The sequence below is a fragment of the Pecten maximus genome, chromosome 1 (genome assembly GCF_902652985.1).
Source record: "Pecten maximus chromosome 1, xPecMax1.1, whole genome shotgun sequence".
In the NCBI taxonomy this organism is placed as follows: Eukaryota; Metazoa; Mollusca; class Bivalvia; order Pectinida; family Pectinidae; genus Pecten; species Pecten maximus.
The window spans coordinates 10420499-10443808 of record NC_047015.1 but is presented as its reverse complement, the minus strand read 5'-3'; positions in this window follow the sequence as shown (position 1 = coordinate 10443808).

The window sequence follows — 23310 nt, the reverse complement described above, 5'->3', positions numbered from 1 at the left end:
TAAGTAGGGAAGAAGACCGGCGAGCGTTGGCTGCTGTCAGGATGCTTGGCTGTTGAAAGTCTGCGCGCCATAGCTGTTTCTGTAAAACATGAATTGTGATTGAATAAGGGTAGGGGACTTACCTGTTATCCTGCACTTCCGCCAAAGGCCCGACCAAAAGCGATCGTACACGGACCCATTGCTAGTATCTTTCTGTTTATCCATTGTAAATAGCCAGTAATCCGTGGATACGGCGATGGACAGCAAGCCGAAGGCGGCACACGCACAAGCACTGGTCATTATCATCAACAACCGTTTCTTGCTGCAGCAATCCATGGTAAACACTTACGGGAATCCAGTATGACTACGTGCATGTAACAAAAGCGAGATACTACAACTCCTTGAGACCGGTCCTTCTCCCTTCCTTTGAACATGAGCGAATCTAGGAGACCATACACACACCGCGGACGACACGAGGTAGACCTCCCTTCCATTCGCCGGGGCCCGCCAGATACTTAATACACTGAGGTAGTGGTCCTCCGTTCAGACTCCAACTCAAGAACCCTTACTTTCATGTAGCACTGCTTGTATGTACTCCGAGCCTTTCTCAATCAACTCAAATCTGTTTCATTACCATGTTTGAATGCTGCTGAAGATAATTTCATAAACAAACACAGTGTAAATAGAGCCATCTTTCATTGGTGGCCGTTATACGGAGGGGACGAGGCTCAGTTATCCTGTCACTTCCAAGTATTTCACTGTGAAAAGAGAGTGGTCATTTTGACTATGTGAAGACCATTGCTATGAACCGCTTGAATGGACTCGCTCCCTAAAGCAAATCACAAGAAGAATGCTTTCGCCGTTTTATCTCCATAACGCGTCTTTCCCCCAAAAATCGATAGCCCAGCCGTGCCTTGGCCATCGGAAACAGTCGGGTGAGATAGAGCTCGGCGGAGGCACGCGCACAGGGCTCCTCCGGCGTCACACACCCTCTTCACGTACGTGTGCACGCGTGTCACTCCAATTTACACATGTGCCAGGATTTCTGTCTTTCTGTGCTTTACAGTGCTGGTGCTGTCATTTGACATGTGTAATATTGTTAATTTCGGCATGCGCACATTGCAGATTTCGATATAATCATTGAGAAATAAAAGAATCGATCGAGGATTCCGTTAGAAATATTTCAGTAATGGCTTCCTCACTGGTATGGCACTGCTTCGCTTCATTGTCAGGGGTGCTAATCCTGCCCGGACTCTGCGAGAAAGTCATAGCTCAACAAAACTTTCATGTAAGCATGGAGGCCTGGCACTGAATACTCAGGTTTGTAGATTTGCAAAACTGAAACCTTTATCACCTGCGCTGTTTTTTGTTTAACCGAAGTGACAGTTCGGAAGAAAAACAAATCATCACGTACCGATTATACGCGCGGCGCAATAGCGCTAATCTAATTAGTGAAGCCATACTTCGTCGATTTCACACGAATAGGGTTGTGTAATTTTGAAATAAAAATGCTTCTTAATTGCATGTAGTGTTTTTTCAATTTAAAACAAGGGACACGACAATAAAAAAGTGTTGCTCTTTTGCGCACACCAACGTCTTTGATTACTTTCAGATATGTCTTAGAGAAATATGGACTGGAAAACGCTTCTTAATTGGCAGTAATCTTGCTTTTGTTTCAATTTCAACAAAGGGCACACAGACAGATAACCTATTACGTCTTTATTAAAACTTAAAAAGAAACAAGAATAGATTGCGTCTTTTATGAAAATATATTGTTAAACATTCAGGATTGTATATTAAACATCCCGACATATACTGAACGTTTAGGTCGCAAGTCTGCTTACAAAACAAATACACTCATCACAGTCTATAATAATAACTATCTGTGCTAATGTATATAACAACAGGTATACTGACTGTGTTAATGTGTATATAACAACAGGTATACTGACTGTGTTAATGTATATATAACAACAGGTATACTGACTGTGTTAATGTATATATAACAACAGGTATACTGACTGTTAATGTATATATAACAACAGGTATACTGACTGTGTTAATGTGTATATAACAACAGGTATACTGACTGTGTTAATGTGTATATAACAACAGGTATACTGACTGTGTTAATGTATATATAACAACAGGTATACTGACTGTGTTAATGTATATATAACAACAGGTATACTGACTGTGTTAATGTGTATATAACAACAGGTATACTGACTGTTAATGTATATATAACAACAGGTATACTGACTGTGTTAATGTGTATATAACAACAGGTATACTGACTGTGTTAATGTGTATATAACAACAGGTATACTGACTGTGTTAATGTGTATATAACAACAGGTATACTGACTGTGTTAATGTATATATAACAACAGGTATACTGACTGTGTTAATGTATATATAACAACAGGTATACTGACTGTGTTAATGTGTATATAACAACAGGTATACTGACTGTGTTAATGTATATATAACAACAGGTATACTGACTGTGTTAATGTATATATAACAACAGGTATACTGACTGTGTTAATGTGTATATAACAACAGGTATACTGACTGTGTTAATGTATATATAACAACAGGTATACTGACTGTGTTAATGTGTATATAACAACAGGTATACTGACTGTGTTAATGTATATATAACAACAGGTATACTGACTGTGTTAATGTGTATATAACAACAGGTATACTGACTGTGTTAATGTATATATAACAACAGGTATACTGACTGTGTTAATGTATATATAACAACAGGTATACTGACTGTGTTAATGTATATATAACAACAGGTATACTGACTGTGTTAATGTATATATAACAACAGGTATACTGACTGTGTTAATGTATATATAACAACAGGTATACTGACTGTGTTAATGTATATATAACAACAGGTATACTGACTGTGTTAATGTATATATAACAACAGGTATACTGACTGTGTTAATGTATATATAACAACAGGTATACTGACTGTGTTAATGTATATATAACAACAGGTATACTGACTGTGTTAATGTGTATATAACAACAGGTATACTGACTGTGTTAATGTATATATAACAACAGGTATACTGACTGTGTTAATGTATATATAACAACAGGTATACTGACTGTGTTAATGTGTATATAACAACAGGTATACTGACTGTGTTAATGTATATATAACAACAGGTATACTGACTGTGTTAATGTGTATATAACAACAGGTATACTGACTGTGTTAATGTGTATATAACAACAGGTATACTGACTGTGTTAATGTATATATAACAACAGGTATACTGACTGTGTTAATGTATATATAACAACAGGTATACTGACTGTTAATGTGTATATAACAACAGGTATACTGACTGTGTTAATGTGTATATAACAACAGGTATACTGACTGTTAATGTGTATATAACAACAGGTATACTGACTGTTAATGTATATATAACAACAGGTATACTGACTGTGTTAATGTATATATAACAACAGGTATACTGACTGTTAATGTGTATATAACAACAGGTATACTGACTGTGTTAATGTGTATATAACAACAGGTATACTGACTGTGTTAATGTATATATAACAACAGGTATACTGACTGTGTTAATGTATATATAACAACAGGTATACTGACTGTTAATGTGTATATAACAACAGGTATACTGACTGTGTTAATGTGTATATAACAACAGGTATACTGACTGTGTTAATGTATATATAACAACAGGTATACTGACTGTGTTAATGTATATATAACAACAGGTATACTGACTGTGTTAATGTGTATATAACAACAGGTATACTGACTGTGTTAATGTATATATAACAACAGGTATACTGACTGTGTTAATGTGTATATAACAACAGGTATACTGACTGTGTTAATGTATATATAACAACAGGTATACTGACTGTGTTAATGTATATATAACAACAGGTATACTGACTGTGTTAATGTGTATATAACAACAGGTATACTGACTGTGTTAATGTATATATAACAACAGGTATACTGACTGTGTTAATGTATATATAACAACAGGTATACTGACTGTGTTAATGTGTATATAACAACAGGTATACTGACTGTGTTAATGTATATATAACAACAGGTATACTGACTGTTAATGTATATATAACAACAGGTATACTGACTGTTAATGTGTATATAACAACAGGTATACTGACTGTTAATGTATATATAACAACAGGTATACTGACTGTTAATGTATATATAACAACAGGTATAGTGACTATTAATGTATATATAACAACAGGTATACTGACTGTTAATGTATATATAACAACAGGTATACTGACTGTTAATGTATATATAACAACAGGTATACTGACTGTTAATGTGTATATAACAACAGGTATACTGACTGTGTTAATGTATATATAACAACAGGTATACTGACTGTTAATGTATATATAACAACAGGTATACTGACTGTTAATGTATATATAACAACAGGTATACTGACTGTTAATGTATATATAACAACAGGTATACTGACTGTTAATGTGTATATAACAACAGGTATACTGACTGTGTTAATGTATATATAACAACAGGTATACTGACTGTGTTAATGTGTATATAACAACAGGTATACTGACTGTGTTAATGTGTATATAACAACAGGTATACTGACTGTTAATGTATATATAACAACAGGTATACTGACTGTGTAATGTATATATAACAACAGGTATACTGACTGTGTTAATGTATATATAACAACAGGTATACTGACTGTGTTAATGTGTATATAACAACAGGTATACTGACTGTGTTAATGTATATATAACAACAGGTATACTGACTGTGTTAATGTGTATATAACAACAGGTATACTGACTGTGTTAATGTATATATAACAACAGGTATACTGACTGTGTTAATGTATATATAACAACAGGTATACTGACTGTGTTAATGTGTATATAACAACAGGTATACTGACTGTGTTAATGTATATATAACAACAGGTATACTGACTGTTAATGTATATATAACAACAGGTATACTGACTGTGTTAATGTATATATAACAACAGGTATACTGACTGTGTTAATGTATATATAACAACAGGTATACTGACTGTGTTAATGTATATATAACAACAGGTATACTGACTGTGTTAATGTATATATAACAACAGGTATACTGACTGTGTTAATGTATATATAACAACAGGTATACTGACTGTGTTAATGTGTATATAACAACAGGTATACTGACTGTTAATGTATATATAACAACAGGTATACTGACTGTTAATGTGTATATAACAACAGGTATACTGACTGTTAATGTGTATATAACAACAGGTATACTGACTGTGCTAGTGTATATATAACAACAGGTATACTTACTGTTAATGTATATATAACAACAGGTATACTGACTGTGTTAATGTATAGATAACAACAGGTATGCTGACTGTGTTAATGTGTATGTAACAACAGGTATACTGACTGTGTTAATGTATATATAACAACAGGTATACTGACTGTTAATGTATATATAACAACAGGTATACTGACTGTGTTAATGTGTATATAACAACAGGTATACTGACTGTGTTAATGTATATATAACAACAGGTATACTGACTGTTAATGTATATATAACAACAGGTATACTGACTGTGTTAATGTGTATATAACAACAGGTATACTGACTGTGTTAATGTATATATAACAACAGGTATACTGACTGTTAATGTATATATAACAACAGGTATACTGACTGTTAATGTATATATAACAACAGGTATACTGACTGTTAATGTATATATAACAACAGGTCTACTGACTGTGTTAATGTATATATAACAACAGGTATACTGACTGTGTTAATGTGTATATAACAACAGGTATACTGACTGTTAATGTATATATAACAACAGGTATACTGACTGTTAATGTATATATAACAACAGGTATACTGACTGTGCTAATGTATATATAACAACAGGTATACTGACTGTGTTAATGTATATATAACAACAGGTATACTGACTGTGTTAATGTATATATAACAACAGGTATACTGACTGTGTTAATGTGTATATAACAACAGGTATACTGACTGTGTTAATGTGTATATAACAACAGGTATACTGACTGTTAATGTGTATATAACAACAGGTATACTGACTGTTAATGTGTATATAACAACAGGTATACTGACTGTTAATGTGTATATAACAACAGGTATACTGACTGTGCTAGTGTATATATAACAACAGGTATACTGACTGTTAATGTGTATATAACAACAGGTATACTGACTGTTAATGTGTATATAACAACAGGTATACTGACTGTGCTAGTGTATATATAACAACAGGTATACTGACTGTTAATGTGTATATAACAACAGGTATACTGACTGTGTTAATGTATATATAACAACAGGTATACTGACTGTGTTAATGTGTATATAACAACAGGTATACTGACTGTGTTAATGTGTATATAACAACAGGTATGCTGACTGTGTTAATGTATATATAACAACAGATATACTGACTGTTAATGTATATATAACAACAGGTATACTGACTGTGTTAATGTATATATAACAACAGGTATACTGACTGTGCTAGTGTATATATAACAACAGGTATACTGACTGTGTTAATGTGTATATAACAACAGGTTATACTGACTGTGTAAGTATATATAAACAACAGGTATACTGACTGTGTTAATGTGTATATAACAACAGGTATACTGACTGTTGTTAATGTGTATATAACAACAGGTATACTGACCTGTGTTAATGTCTATATAACAACAGGTATACTGACTGTGTTAATGTAATATATACAACAGGTATACTGACTGTGTTAATGTATATATAACAACAGGTATACTGACTGTTTAATGTTTATATAACAACAGGGTATACTGACTGTGTTAATGTATATATAACAACAGGTATACTGACTGTTAATGTGTATATAACCACAGGTATACTGACTGTGTTAATGTATATATAACAACAGGTATACTGACTTGTTAATGTATATATAACAACAGGTATACTGACTGTGTTAATGTTATATAACAACAGGTATACTGACTGTGTTAATGTGTATATAACAACAGGTATACTGACTGTGTTAATGTATATATAACAACAGGTATACTGACTGTGTTAAGTATATAACAACAGGTATACTGACGTGTTAATAGTATATATAAACAACAGGTATACTACTGTGTTAATGTATATATAACAACAGGTATACTGACTGTGTTAATGTATATATAACAACAGGTATACTGACTGTTAATGTATATATAACAACAGGTATACTGACTGTGTTAATGTATATAAAAACAACAGGTATACTGACTGTGTTAATTTGTATATATAACAACAGGTATACTGACAGTGTTATGTATTATAAACAACAGGTATACTGCCTGTTAATGTATATATACACAGGTATACCTGACTGTGTTAATGTATATAACAACAGGTATACTGACTGTTAATTTGTATATAACAACAGGTATACTGACTGTGTTAATGTATATATAACAAAAGGTATACTGACTGTGTTTAGTGTATATATAACAACAGGTATACTGACTGTGTTAATGTGTATATAACAACAGGTATACTGACTGTGTTAATGTATATATAACAACAGGTATACTGACTGTGTTAATGTGTATATAACAACAGGTATACTGACTGTGTTAATGTGTATATAACAACAGGTATACTGACTGTGTTAATGTATATATAACAACAGGTATACTGACTGTGTTAATGTATATATAACAACAGGTATACTGACTGTTAATGTGTATATAACAACAGGTATACTGACTGTGTTAATGTGTATAAATAACAACAGGTATACTGACTGTGTTAATGTATATATAACAACAGGTATACTGACTGTTAATGTATATATAACAACAGGTATACTGACTGTTAATGTGTATATAACAACAGGTATACTGACTGTTAAGGTATATATACCAACACGTATACTGACTGTGTTAATGTGTATATAACAACAGGTATACTGACTATGTTAATGTGTATATAACAACAGGTATACTGACTGTGTTAATGTGTATATAACAACAGGTATACTGACTGTTAATGTTATATAACAACAGGTATACTGACTGTGTTAATGTATATATAACAACAGGTATACTGACTGTGTTAATGTGTATATAACAACAGGTATACTGACTGTTAATGTGTATATAACAACAGGTATACTGACTGTGTTAATGTGTATATAACAACAGGTATACTGACTGTTAATGTATATATAACAACAGGTATACTGACTGTGTTAATGTATATATAACAACAGGTATACTGACTGTGTTAATGTGTATAATAACAACAGGTATACTGACTGTGTTAATGTATATATAACAACAGGTATACTGACTGTTAATGTATATATAACAACAGGTATACTGACTGTTAATGTGTATATAACAACAGGTATACTGACTGTGTTAATGTGTATATAACAACAGGTATACTGACTGTGTTAATTGTGTATTATAAAAACAGGTATAATGACTGTGTTAATGATATATAACAACAGGTATAATGACTGTGTTAATGGTATTATATAACAACAGTATACGGACTGTGTTAAGGTGTATTAACAAACAGGATACTGACTGTTAGTATATATAACAACAGGTATTACTGGACGGGTTAATGTGATTATAACAAAAAGGTATATGACTGTTAATGTATATATAACAACAGGTATACTGACTGTTAAGGTGTGGTTATTATACAAAGGTATATGACTGTCTTAATGTGTATTAGAAACAAGGCTATACTGACTGTGTTACATGTATATATAACAAACAGGTAACTGATGTGTTAATGTCTATATTAAAAACAGGTCACTGACTGTGTTCATGTATCTAAACAACCGGTATGCGACTGTTAATGTGTATATAACAACAGGTCTACGACTTGTGGTTAAGTATAAGAACAACAGGTTATACTGACTGTGTTAATGTATATATAACAACAGGTATACTGACTGTGTTAATTGTATATATAACAACAGGTATACTGACTGTGTTAATGTTATATAACAACAGGTATACTGACTGTGTTAATGTATATATAACAACAGGTATACTGACTGTGTTAATGTTATATAACAACAGGTATACTGACTGTGTTAATGTATATATAACAACAGGTATACTGACTGTGTTAATGTATATATAACAACAGGTATACTGACTGTGTTAATGTATATATAACAACAGGTATACTGACTGTGTTAATGTATATATAACAACAGGTATACTGACTGTGTTAATGTATATATAACAACAGGTATACTGACTGTGTTAATGTATATATAACAACAGGTATACTGACTGTGTTAATGTATATATAACAACAGGTATACTGACTGTGTTAATGTGTATATAACAACAGGTATACTGACTGTTAATGTATATATAACAACAGGTATACTGACTGTGTTAATGTATATATAACAACAGGTATACTGACTGTGTTAATGTATATATAACAACAGGTATACTGACTGTGTTAATGTGTATATAACAACAGGTATACTGACTGTGTTAATGTATATATAACAACAGGTATACTGACTGTTAATGTGTATATAACAACAGGTATACTGACTGTGTTAATGTATATATAACAACAGGTATACTGACTGTTAATGTATATATAACAACAGGTATACTGACTGTGTTAATGTATATATAACAACAGGTATACTGACTGTGTTAATGTATATATAACAACAGGTATACTGACTGTGTTAATGTATATATAACAACAGGTATACTGACTGTGTTAATGTATATATAACAACAGGTATACTGACTGTGTTAATGTGTATATAACAACAGGTATACTGACTGTGTTAATGTATATATAACAACAGGTATACTGACTGTGTTAATGTGTTATTAACAACAGGTATACTGACTGTGTTAATGTATATAACAACAGGTATACTGACTGTGTTAATGTGTATATAACAACAGGTATACTGACTGTGTTAATGTATATATAACAACAGGTATACTGACTGTGTTAATGTATATATAACAACAGGTATACTGACTGTGTTAATGTATATATAACAACAGGTATACTGACTGTTAATGTGTATATAACAACAGGTATACTGACTGTTAATGTATATAACAACAGGTATACTGACTGTGTTAATGTATATATACAACAGGTAACTGACTGTGTAATGTATATATAACAACAGGTATACTGACTGTGTTAATGTTATATAACAACAGGTATACTGACTGTGTTAATGTGTATATAACAACAGGTATACTGACTGTGTTATATGTATTATAACAACAGGTATACTGACTAATGTGTAAAAGTATACTGAAGTAATGTATATAACAACAGGTATACTGACTGTGTTAATGTATATATACAACAGGTATACTGACTGTGTTAATGTGTATATAACAACAGGTATACTGACTGTGTTAATGTGTATATAACAACAGGTATACTGACTGTGTTAATGTATATATAACAACAGGTATACTGACTGTGTTAATGTATATAACAACAGGTATACTGACTGTGTTAATGTATATATAACAACAGGTATACTGACTGTGTTAATGTGTATATAACAACAGGTATACTGACTGTGTTAATGTGTATATAACAACAGGTATACTGACTGTGTTAATGTATATATAACAACAGGTATACTGACTGTGTTAATGTATATATAACAACAGGTATACTGACTGTGTTAATGTATATATAACAACAGGTATACTGACTGTGTTAATGTATATATAACAACAGGTATACTGACTGTGTTAATGTATATATAACAACAGGTATACTGACTGTGTTAATGTGTATATAACAACAGGTATACTGACTGTGTTAATGTGTATATAACAACAGGTATACTGACTGTGTTAATGTATATATAACAACAGGTATACTGACTGTGTTAATGTGTATATAACAACAGGTATACTGACTGTGTTAATGTATATATAACAACAGGTATACTGACTGTGTTAATGTGTATATAACAACAGGTATACTGACTGTGTTAATGTGTATATAACAACAGGTATACTGACTGTGTTAATGTGTATATAACAACAGGTATACTGACTGTGTTAATGTATATATAACAACAGGTATACTGACTGTGTTAATGTGTATATAACAACAGGTATACTGACTGTGTTAATGTATATAACAACAGGTATACTGACTGTGTTAATGTGTATATAACAACAGGTATACTGACTGTGTTAATGTGTATATAACAACAGGTATACTGACTGTGTTAATGTATATATAACAACAGGTATACTGACTGTTAATGTGTATATAACAACAGGTATACTGACTGTGTTAATGTATATATAACAACAGGTATACTGACTGTGTTAATGTATATATAACAACAGGTATACTGACTGTGTTAATGTGTATATAACAACAGGTATACTGACTGTGTTAATGTATATATAACAACAGGTATACTGAATGTTAATGTGTATATAACAACAGGTATACTGACTGTGTTAAGTGTATATATAACAACAGGTATACTGACTGTTAATGTGTATATAACAAACAGGTATACTGACTGTGTTAATGTATATTAACAACAGGTATACTGACTGTGTTAATGTGTATATAACAACAGGTATACTGACTGTGTTAATGTGTATATAACACAGGTATACTGACTGTGCTAAGTGTATATATAACAACAGGTATACTGACTTGTTAATGGTATATAACAACAGGTATACTGACTGTGTTAATGTATATATAACAACAGGTATACTGACTGTGTTAATGTGTATATAACAACAGGTATACTGACTGTGTTAATGTGTATATAACAACAGGTATACTGACTGTGTTAATGTATATATAACAACAGGTATACTGACTGTTAATGTGTATATAACAACAGGTATACTGACTGTGTTAATGTATATATAACAACAGGTATACTGACTTTGTTAATGTGTATATAACAACAGGTATACTGACTGTGTTAATGTATATATAACAACAGGTATACTGACTGTTAATGTATATATAACAACAGGTATACTGACTGTTAATGTATATATAACAACAGGTATACTGACTGTGTTAATGTGTATATAACAACAGGTATACTGACTGTGTTAATGTATATATAACAACAGGTATACTGACTGTGTTAATGTATATATAACAACAGGTATACTGACTGTGTTAATGTTATATAACAACAGGTATACTGACTGTGTTAATGTGTATATAACAACAGGTATACTGACTGTTAATGTATATATAACAACAGGTATACTGACTGTGTTAATGTGTATATAACAACAGGTATACTGACTGTGTTAATGTATATATAACAACAGGTATACTGACTGTTAATGTGTATATAACAACAGGTATACTGACTGTGTTAATGTGTATATAACAACAGGTATACTGACTGTGTTAATGTATATATAACAACAGGTATACTGACTGTTAATGTGTATATAACAACAGGTATACTGACTGTTAATGTGTATATAACAATAGGTATACTGACTGTTAAGGTATATATACCAACACGTATACTGACTGTGTTAATGTGTATATAACACAAGGTATACTGACCATGTTAATGTGTATATAACAACAGGTATACTGACTGTGTTAATGTGTATATAACAACAGGTATACTGACTGTTAATATGTATATAACAACAGGTATACTGACTGTGTTAATGTGTATATAACAACAGGTATACTGACTGTGTTAATGTATATATAACAACAGGTATGCTGACTGTTAATGTGTATATAACAACAGGTATACTGACTGTGTTAATGTATATATAACAACAGGTATACTGACTGTTAATATGTATATAACAACAGGTATACTGACTGTGTTAATGTATATATAACAACAGGTATACTGACTGTGTTAATGTATATATAACAACAGGTATACTGACTGTGTTAATGTATATATAACAACAGGTATACTGACTGTGTTAATGTGTATATAACAACAGGTATACTGACTGTGTTAATGTATATATAACAACAGGTATACTGACTGTGTTAATGTGTATATAACAACAGGTATACTGACTGTGTTAATATGTATATAACAACAGGTATACTGACTGTGTTAATGTGTATATAACAACAGGTATACTGACTGTGTTAATGTATATATAACAACAGGTATACTGACTGTGTTAATGTGTATATAACAACAGGTATACTGACTGTGCTAGTGTATATATAACAACAGGTATACTGACTGTTAATGTGTATATAACAACAGGTATACTGACTGTGTTAATGTATATATAACAACAGGTATACTGACTGTGTTAATGTGTATATAACAACAGGTATACTGACTGTGTTAATGTGTATATAACAACAGGTAACTGACTGTGTTAATGTATATATAACAACAGGTATACTGACTGTGTTAATGTGTATATAACAACAGGTATACTGACTGTGTTAATGTATATATAACAACAGGTATACTGACTGTTAATGTATATATAACAACAGGTATACTGACTGTGTTAATGTGTATATAACAACAGGTATACTGACTGTGTTAATGTATATATAACAACAGGTATACTGACTGTGTTAATGTATATATAACAACAGGTATACTGACTGTGTTAATGTATATATAACAACAGGTATACTGACTGTTAATGTATATATACAACAGGTATACTGACTGTGTTAATGTATATATAACAACAGGTATACTGACTGTGTTAATGTATATATAACAACAGGTATACTGACTGTGTTAATGTGTATATAACAACAGGTATACTGACTGTGTTAATGTATATATAACAACAGGTATACTGACTGTTAATGTATATATAACAACAGGTATACTGACTGTGTTAATGTATATAACAACAGGTATACTGACTGTTAATGTATATATAACAACAGGTATACTGACTGTGTTAATGTATATATAACAACAGGTATACTGACTGTGTTAATGTGTATATAACAACAGGTATACTGACTGTGTTAATGTATATATAACAACAGGTATACTGACTGTGTTAATGTGTATATAACAACAGGTATACTGACTGTGTTAATTTGTATATATAACAACAGGTATACTGACTGTTAATGTATATATAACAACAGGTATACTGACTGTGTTAATGTATATATAACAACAGGTATACTGACTGTTAATGTATATATAACAACAGGTATACTGACTGTTAATGTATATATAACAACAGGTATACTGACTGTGTTAATGTATATATAACAACAGGTATACTGACTGTGTTAATGTGTATATAACAACAGGTATACTGACTGTGTTAATGTATATATAACAACAGGTATACTGACTGTGTTAATGTGTATATAACAACAGGTATACTGACTGTGTTAATGTGTATATAACAACAGGTATACTGACTGTGTTAATGTGTATATAACAACAGGTATACTGACTGTGTTAATGTATATATAACAACAGGTATACTGACTGTGTTAATGTGTATATAACAACAGGTATACTGACTGTGCTAGTGTATATATAACAACAGGTATACTGACTGTTAATGTGTATATAACAACAGGTATACTGACTGTGTTAATGTATATATAACAACAGGTATACTGACTGTGTTAATGTGTATATAACAACAGGTATACTGACTGTGTTAATGTATATATAACAACAGGTATACTGACTGTTAATGTGAATATAACAACAGGTATACTGACTGTTAATGTGTATATAACAACAGGTATACTGACTGTGTTAATGTGTATATAACAACAGGTATACTGACTGTGTTAATGTGTATATAACAACAGGTATACTGACTGTGTTAATGTATATATAACAACAGGTATACTGACTGTGTTAATGTTATATAACAACAGGTATACTGACTGTGTTAATGTGTATATAACAACAGGTATACTGACTGTGTTAATGTATATATACAACAGGTATACTGACTGTGTTAATGTATATATAACAACAGGTATACTGACTGTTAATGTATATATAACAACAGGTATACTGACTGTGTTAATGTGTATATAACAACAGGTATACTGACTGTGTTAATGTGTATATAACAACAGGTATACTGACTGTGTTAATGTATGTATAACAACAGGTATACTGACTGTGTTAATGTGTATATAACAACAGGTATACTGACTGTGTTAATGTGTATATAACAACAGGTATACTGACTGTGTTAATGTGTATATAACAACAGGTATACTGACTGTGTTAATGTATGTATAACAACAGGTATACTGACTGTGTTAATGTGTATATAACAACAGGTATACTGACTGTGTTAATGTATATATAACAACAGGTATACTGACTGTTAATGTGTATATAACAACAGGTATACTGACTGTGTTAATGTATATATAACAACAGGTATACTGACTTGTGAATGGTATTATAACAACAGGTATACTGACTGGTTAATGTATTATAACAACAGCGTATACTGACTGTTAATGTTATATAACACACAGGTATACTGACTGTGTAATGTATATATAACAACAGGTATACGGACTGTGTTAATGTATATATAACAACAGGTATACTGACCTGTGTAATTGTATATATAACAACAGGTATACTGACCTGTGTAATGTATATATAACAACAGGTTATACTGACTGTGTTAATGTATTATATTAACAACAGGTATACTGACTGTGTTAATGTATATATAACACAGGTATACTGACTGTGTTAATGTATATATACCAACAGGTATACTGACCTGTGTTATGTATATATACAACAGGTATACGGACTGTTTATGTTATATAACAACAGGTATACTGACTGTGTAATTGTATATAACAACAGGTATACGACTGTGTTAATGTATATATAAACAACAGGTATACTGACTGGTAATGTATATATAACAACAGGTATACTGACTGTGTTAATGTATATATAACAACAGGTATACTGACTGTGTAATGTGTATATAACAACAGGTATACTGACTGTGTTAATGTAGTATATAACAACAGGTATACTGACTGTGTTAATGTGTATATACAACAGGTATACTGACTGTGTTAATGTAGTATATAACAACAGGTATACTGACTGTGTTAATGTGTATATAACAACAGGTATACTGACTGTGTTAATGTATATATAACAACAGGTATACTGACTGTGTTAATGTATATAACAACAGGTATACTGACTGTGTTAATGTATATATATAACGGTATACTGACTGTGTTAATGTATATAACAACAGGTATACTGACTGTGTTAATGTTATATAACAACAGGTATACTGACTGTGTTAATGTATATATAACAACAGTTATACTGACTGTGTTAATGTATATATAACAACAGGTATACTGACTGTGTTAATGTGTATATAACAACAGGTATACTGACTGTGTTAATGTGTATATAACAACAGGTATACTGACTGTGTTAATGTATATATAACAACAGGTATACTGACTGTGTTAATGTGTATATAACAACAGGTATACTGACTGTGTTAATTGTATATAACAACAGGTATACTGACTGTGTTAATGTATATATAACAACAGGTATACTGACTGTGTTAATGTATATATAACAACAGGTATACTGACTGTGTTAATGTGTATATAACAACAGGTATACTGACTGTGTTAATGTATATATAACAACAGGTATACTGACTGTGTTAATGTATATATAACAACAGGTATACTGACTGTGTTAATGTATATATAACAACAGGTATACTGACTGTGTTAATGTAGTATATAACAACAGGTATACTGACTGTGTTAATGTGTATATAACAACAGGTATACTGACTGTGTTAATGTATATATAACAACAGGTATACTGACTGTGTTAATGTGTATATAACAACAGGTATACTGACTGTGTTAATGTATATATAACAACAGGTATACTGACTGTGTTAATGTGTATATAACAACAGGTATACTGACTGTGCTAGTGTATATATAACAACAGGTATACTGACTGTTAATGTGTATATAACAACAGGTATACTGACTGTGTTAATGTATATATAACAACAGGTATACTGACTGTGTTAATGTGTATATAACAACAGGTATACTGACTGTGTTAATGTGTATATAACAACAGGTATACTGACTGTGTTAATGTATATATAACAACAGGTATACTGACTGTTAATGTGTATATAACAACAGGTATACTGACTGTGTTAATGTATATATAACAACAGGTATACTGACTGTGTTAATGTGTATATAACAACAGGTATACTGACTGTGTTAATGTGTATATAACAACAGGTATACTGACTGTGTTAATGTATATATAACAACAGGTATACTGACTGTTAATGTATATATAACAACAGGTATACTGACTGTATTAATGTATATATAACAACAGGTATACTGACTTTGTTAATGTGTATATAACAACAGGTATACTGACTGTGTTAATGTATATATAACAACAGCTATACTGACTGTTAATGTGAATATAACAACAGGTATAATGACTGTTAATGTGTATATAACAACAGGTATACTGACTGTGTTAATGTGTATATAACAACAGGTATGCTGACTGTGTTAATGTATATATAACAACAGGTATACTGACTGTGTTAATGTATATATAACAACAGGTATACTGACTGTGTTAATGTTATATAACAACAGGTATACTGACTGTGTTAATGTGTATATAACAACAGGTATACTGACTGTGTTAATGTATATATAACAACAGGTATACTGACTGTTAATGTATATATAACAACAGGTATACTGACTGTTAATGTGTATATAACAACAGGTATACTGACTGTGTTAATGTATATATAACAACAGGTATACTGACTGTGTTAATGTATATATAACAACAGGTATACTGACTGTTAATGTATATATAACAACAGGTATACTGACTGTGTTAATGTATATATAACAACAGGTATACTGACTGTTAATGTGTATATAACAACAGGTATACTGACTGTGTTAATGTATATATAACAACAGGTATACTGACTGTTAATGTGTATATAACAACAGGTATACTGACTGTGTTAATGTGTATATAACAACAGGTATACTGACTGTGTTAATGTGTATATAACAACGGGTATACTGACTGTGTTAATGTGTATATAACAACAGGTATACTGACTGTGTTAATGTATATATAACAACAGGTATACTGACTGTTAATGTGTATATAACAACAGGTACACTGACTGTGTTAATGTGTATATAACAACAGGTAATACTGACTGTTAGTGTATATATAACAATAGGTACACTGACTGTTAATGTGTATATAACAACAGGTATACTGACTGTGTTAATGTGTATATAACAACAGGTATACTGACTGTTAATGTGTATATAACAACAGGTATACTGACTGTGTTAATGTATATATAACAACAGGTATACTGACTGTGTTAATGTGTATATAACAACAGGTATACTGACTGTGCTAGTGTATATATAACAACAGGTATACTGACTGTTAATGTATATATAACAACAGGTATACTGACTGTGTTAATGTATATATAACAACAGGTATACTGACTGTGTTAATGTGTATATAACAACAGGTATACTGACTGTGTTAATGTGTATATAACAACAGGTATACTGACTGTGTTAATGTATATATAACAACAGGTATACTGACTGTGTTAATGTGTATATAACAACAGGTATACTGACTGTGTTAATGTATATATAACAACAGGTATACTGACTGTGTTAATGTGTATATAACAACAGGTATACTGACTGTGTTAATGTGTATATAACAACAGGTATACTGACTGTTAATGTATATATAACAACAGGTATACTGACTGTGTTAATGTGTATATAACAACAGGTATACTGACTGTGTTAATGTATATATAACAACAGGTATACTGACTGTGTTAATGTGTATATAACAACAGGTATACTGACTGTGTTAATGTATATATAACAACAGCTATACTGACTGTTAATGTGTTTTATAACAACAGGTATAATGACTGTTAATGTGTATATAACAACAGGTATACTGACTGTGTTAATGTGTATATAACAACAAGTATGCTGACTGTGTTAATGTATATATAACAACAGGTATACTGACTGTGTTAATGTATATATAACAACAGGTATACTGACTGTGTTAATGTTTATATAACAACAGGTATACTGACTGTGTTAATGTGTATATAACAACAGGTATACTGACTGTGTTAATGTATATATAACAACAGGTATACTGACTGTTAATGTATATATAACAACAGGTATACTGACTGTTAATGTGTATATAACAACAGGTATACTGACTGTGTTAATGTATATATAACAACAGGTATACTGACTGTGTTAATGTATATATAACAACAGGTATACTGACTGTTAATGTATATATAACAACAGGTATACTGACTGTGTTAATGTATATATAACAACAGGTATACTGAATGTGTTAATGTGTATATAACAACAGGTATACTGACTGTGTTAATGTATATATAACAACAGGTATACTGACTGTTAATATGTATATAACAACAGGTATACTGACTGTGTTAATGTGTATATAACAACAGGTATACTGACTGTGTTAATGTGTATATAACAACGGGTATACTGACTGTGTTAATGTGTATATAACAACAGGTATACTGACTGTGTTAATGTATATATAACAACAGGTATACTGACTGTTAATGTGTATATAACAACAGGTATACTGACTGTGTTAATGTGTATATAACAACAGGTAATACTGACTGTTAGTGTATATATAACAATAGGTACACTGACTGTTAATGTGTATATAACAACAGGTATACTGACTGTGTTAATGTGTATATAACAACAGGTATACTGACTGTTAATGTGTATATAACAACAGGTATACTGACTGTGTTAATGTGTATATAACAACAGGTATACTGACTGTGTTAATGTATATATAACAACAGGTATACTGACTGTTAATGTGTATATAACAACAGGTATACTGACTGTGTTAATGTATATATAACAACAGGTATACTGACTGTGTTAATGTGTATATAACAACAGGTATACTGACTGTGTTAATGTGTATATAACAACAGGTATACTGACTGTGTTAATGTATATATAACAACAGGTATACTGACTGTGTTAATGTATATATAACAACAGGTATACTGACTGTGTTAATGTGTATATAACAACAGGTATACTGACTGTTAATATGTATATAACAACAGGTATACTGACTGTTAATGTGTATATAACAACAGGTATACTGACTGTGTTAATGTATATATAACAACAGGTATACTGACTGTTAATGTGTATATAACAACAGGTACACTGACTGTGTTAATGTATATATAACAACAGGTATACTGACTGTGTTAATGTGTATATAACAACAGGTATACTGACTGTGTTAATGTGTATATAACAACAGGTATACTGACTGTGTTAATGTATATATAACAACAGGTATACTGACTGTGTTAATGTGTATATAACAACAGGTATACTGACTGTGTTAATGTGTATATAACAACAGGTATACTGACTGTGTTAATGTATATAACAACAGGTATACTGACTGTTAATGTATACATAACAACAGGTATACTGACTGTGTTAATGTATATATAACAACAGGTATACTGATTGTTAATGTGTATATAACAACAGGTATACTGACTGTGTTAATGTATATATAACAACAGGTATACTGACTGTTAATGTGTATATAACAACAGGTACACTGACTGTGTTAATGTATATATAACAACAGGTATACTGACTGTGTTAATGTATATATAACAACAGGTATACTGACTGTGTTAATGTGTATATAACAACAGGTATACTGACTGTGTTAATGTATATATAACAACAGGTATACTGACTGTGTTAATGTGTATATAACAACAGGTATACTGACTGTGTTAATGTGTATATAACAACAGGTATACTGCCTGTGTTAATGTATATATAACAACAGGTATACTGACTGTTAATGTATATATAACAACAGGTATACTGACTGTTAATGTGTATATAACAACAGGTATACTGACTGTGTTAATGTGTATATAACAACAGATATACTGACTGTTAATGTATATATAACAACAGGTATACAGACTGTGTTAATGTATATAACAACAGGTATACTGACTGTGTTAATGTATATATAACAACAGGTATACTGACTGTTAATGTGTATATAACAACAGGTACACTGACTGTGTTAATGTATATATAACAACAGGTATACTGACTTTGTTAATGTGTATATAACAACAGGTATACTGACTGTTAATGTGTATATAACAACAGGTATACTGACTGTGTTAATGTATATATAACAACAGGTATACTGACTGTGTTAATGTATATATAACAACAGGTATACTGACTGTGTTAATGTGTATATAACAACAGGTATACTGACTGTGTTAATGTGTATATAACAACAGGTATACTGACTGTGTTAATGTGTATATAACAACGGGTATACTGACTGTGTTAATGTGTATATAACAACAGGTATACTGACTGTGTTAATGTGTATATAACAACAGGTATACTGACTGTGTTAATGTATATATAACAACAGGTATACTGACTGTTAATGTGTATATAACAACAGGTATACTGACTGTGTTAATGTATATATAACAACAGGTATACTGACTGTTAATGTGTATATAACAACAGGTATACTGACTGTGTTAATGTGTATATAACAACAGGTATACTGACTGTTAATGTATATATAACAACAAGTATACTGACTGTTAATGTGTATATAACAACAGGTATACTGACTGTGTTAATGTGTATATAACAACAGGTATACTGACTGTGTTAATGTATATATAACAACAGGTATACTGACTGTGTTAATGTGTATATAACAACAGGTATACTGACTGTGTTAATGTGTATATAACAACAGGTATACAGACTGTGTTAATATATATAACAACAGGTATACTGACTTTGTTAATGTGTATATAACAACAGGTATACTGACTGTGTTAATGTATATATAACAACAGGTATACTGACTGTTAATGTATATATAACAACAGGTATACTGACTGTGTTAATGTATATATAACAACAGGTATACTGACTGTTAATGTGTATATAACAACAGGTATACTGACTGTGTTAATGTATATATAACAACAGGTACACTGACTGTTAATGTATATATAACAACAGGTATACTGACTGTGTTAATGTATATAACAACAGGTATACTGACTGTGTTAATGTGTATATAACAACAGGTATACTGACTGTTAATGTGTATATAACAACAGGGATACTGACTGTGTTAATGTATGTATAACAACAGGTATACTGACTGTGTTAATGTGTATATAACAACAGGTATACTGACTGTGTTAATGTGTATATAACAACAGGTATACTGACTGTGTTAATGTGTATATAACAACAGGTATACTGACTGTGTTAATGTGTATATAACAACAGGTATACTGACTGTGTTAATGTATGTATAACAACAGGTATACTGACTGTTAATGTGTATATAACAACAGGTATACTGACTGTGTTAATGTATATATAACAACAGGTATACTGACTGTGTTAATGTGTATATAACAACAGGTATACTGACTGTGTTAATGTGTATATAACAACAGGTATACTGACTGTGTTAGTGTATATATAACAATAGGTATACTGACTGTTAATGTGTATATAACAACAGGTATACTGACTGTGTTAATGTATGTATAACAACAGGTATACTGACTGTGTTAATGTGTATATTACAACAGGTATACTGACTGTGTTAATGTATATATAACAACAGGTATACTGACTGTTAATGTATATATAACAACAGGTATACTGACTGTGTTAATGTATATATAACAACAGGTATACTGACTGTGTTAATGTGTATATAACAACAGGTATACTCACTGTTAATGTGTATATAACAACAGGTATACTGACTCTGTGTTAATGTGTATATTACAACAGGTATACTGACTGTGTTACAGGGGGCTTTATCGGGCAATACAACAACAATGTAGATTGAAGAACATAATAATACAATCAAAAGAACCGTTTGATAGACCATTTATACCTTACGACATACAGATACTACTTAA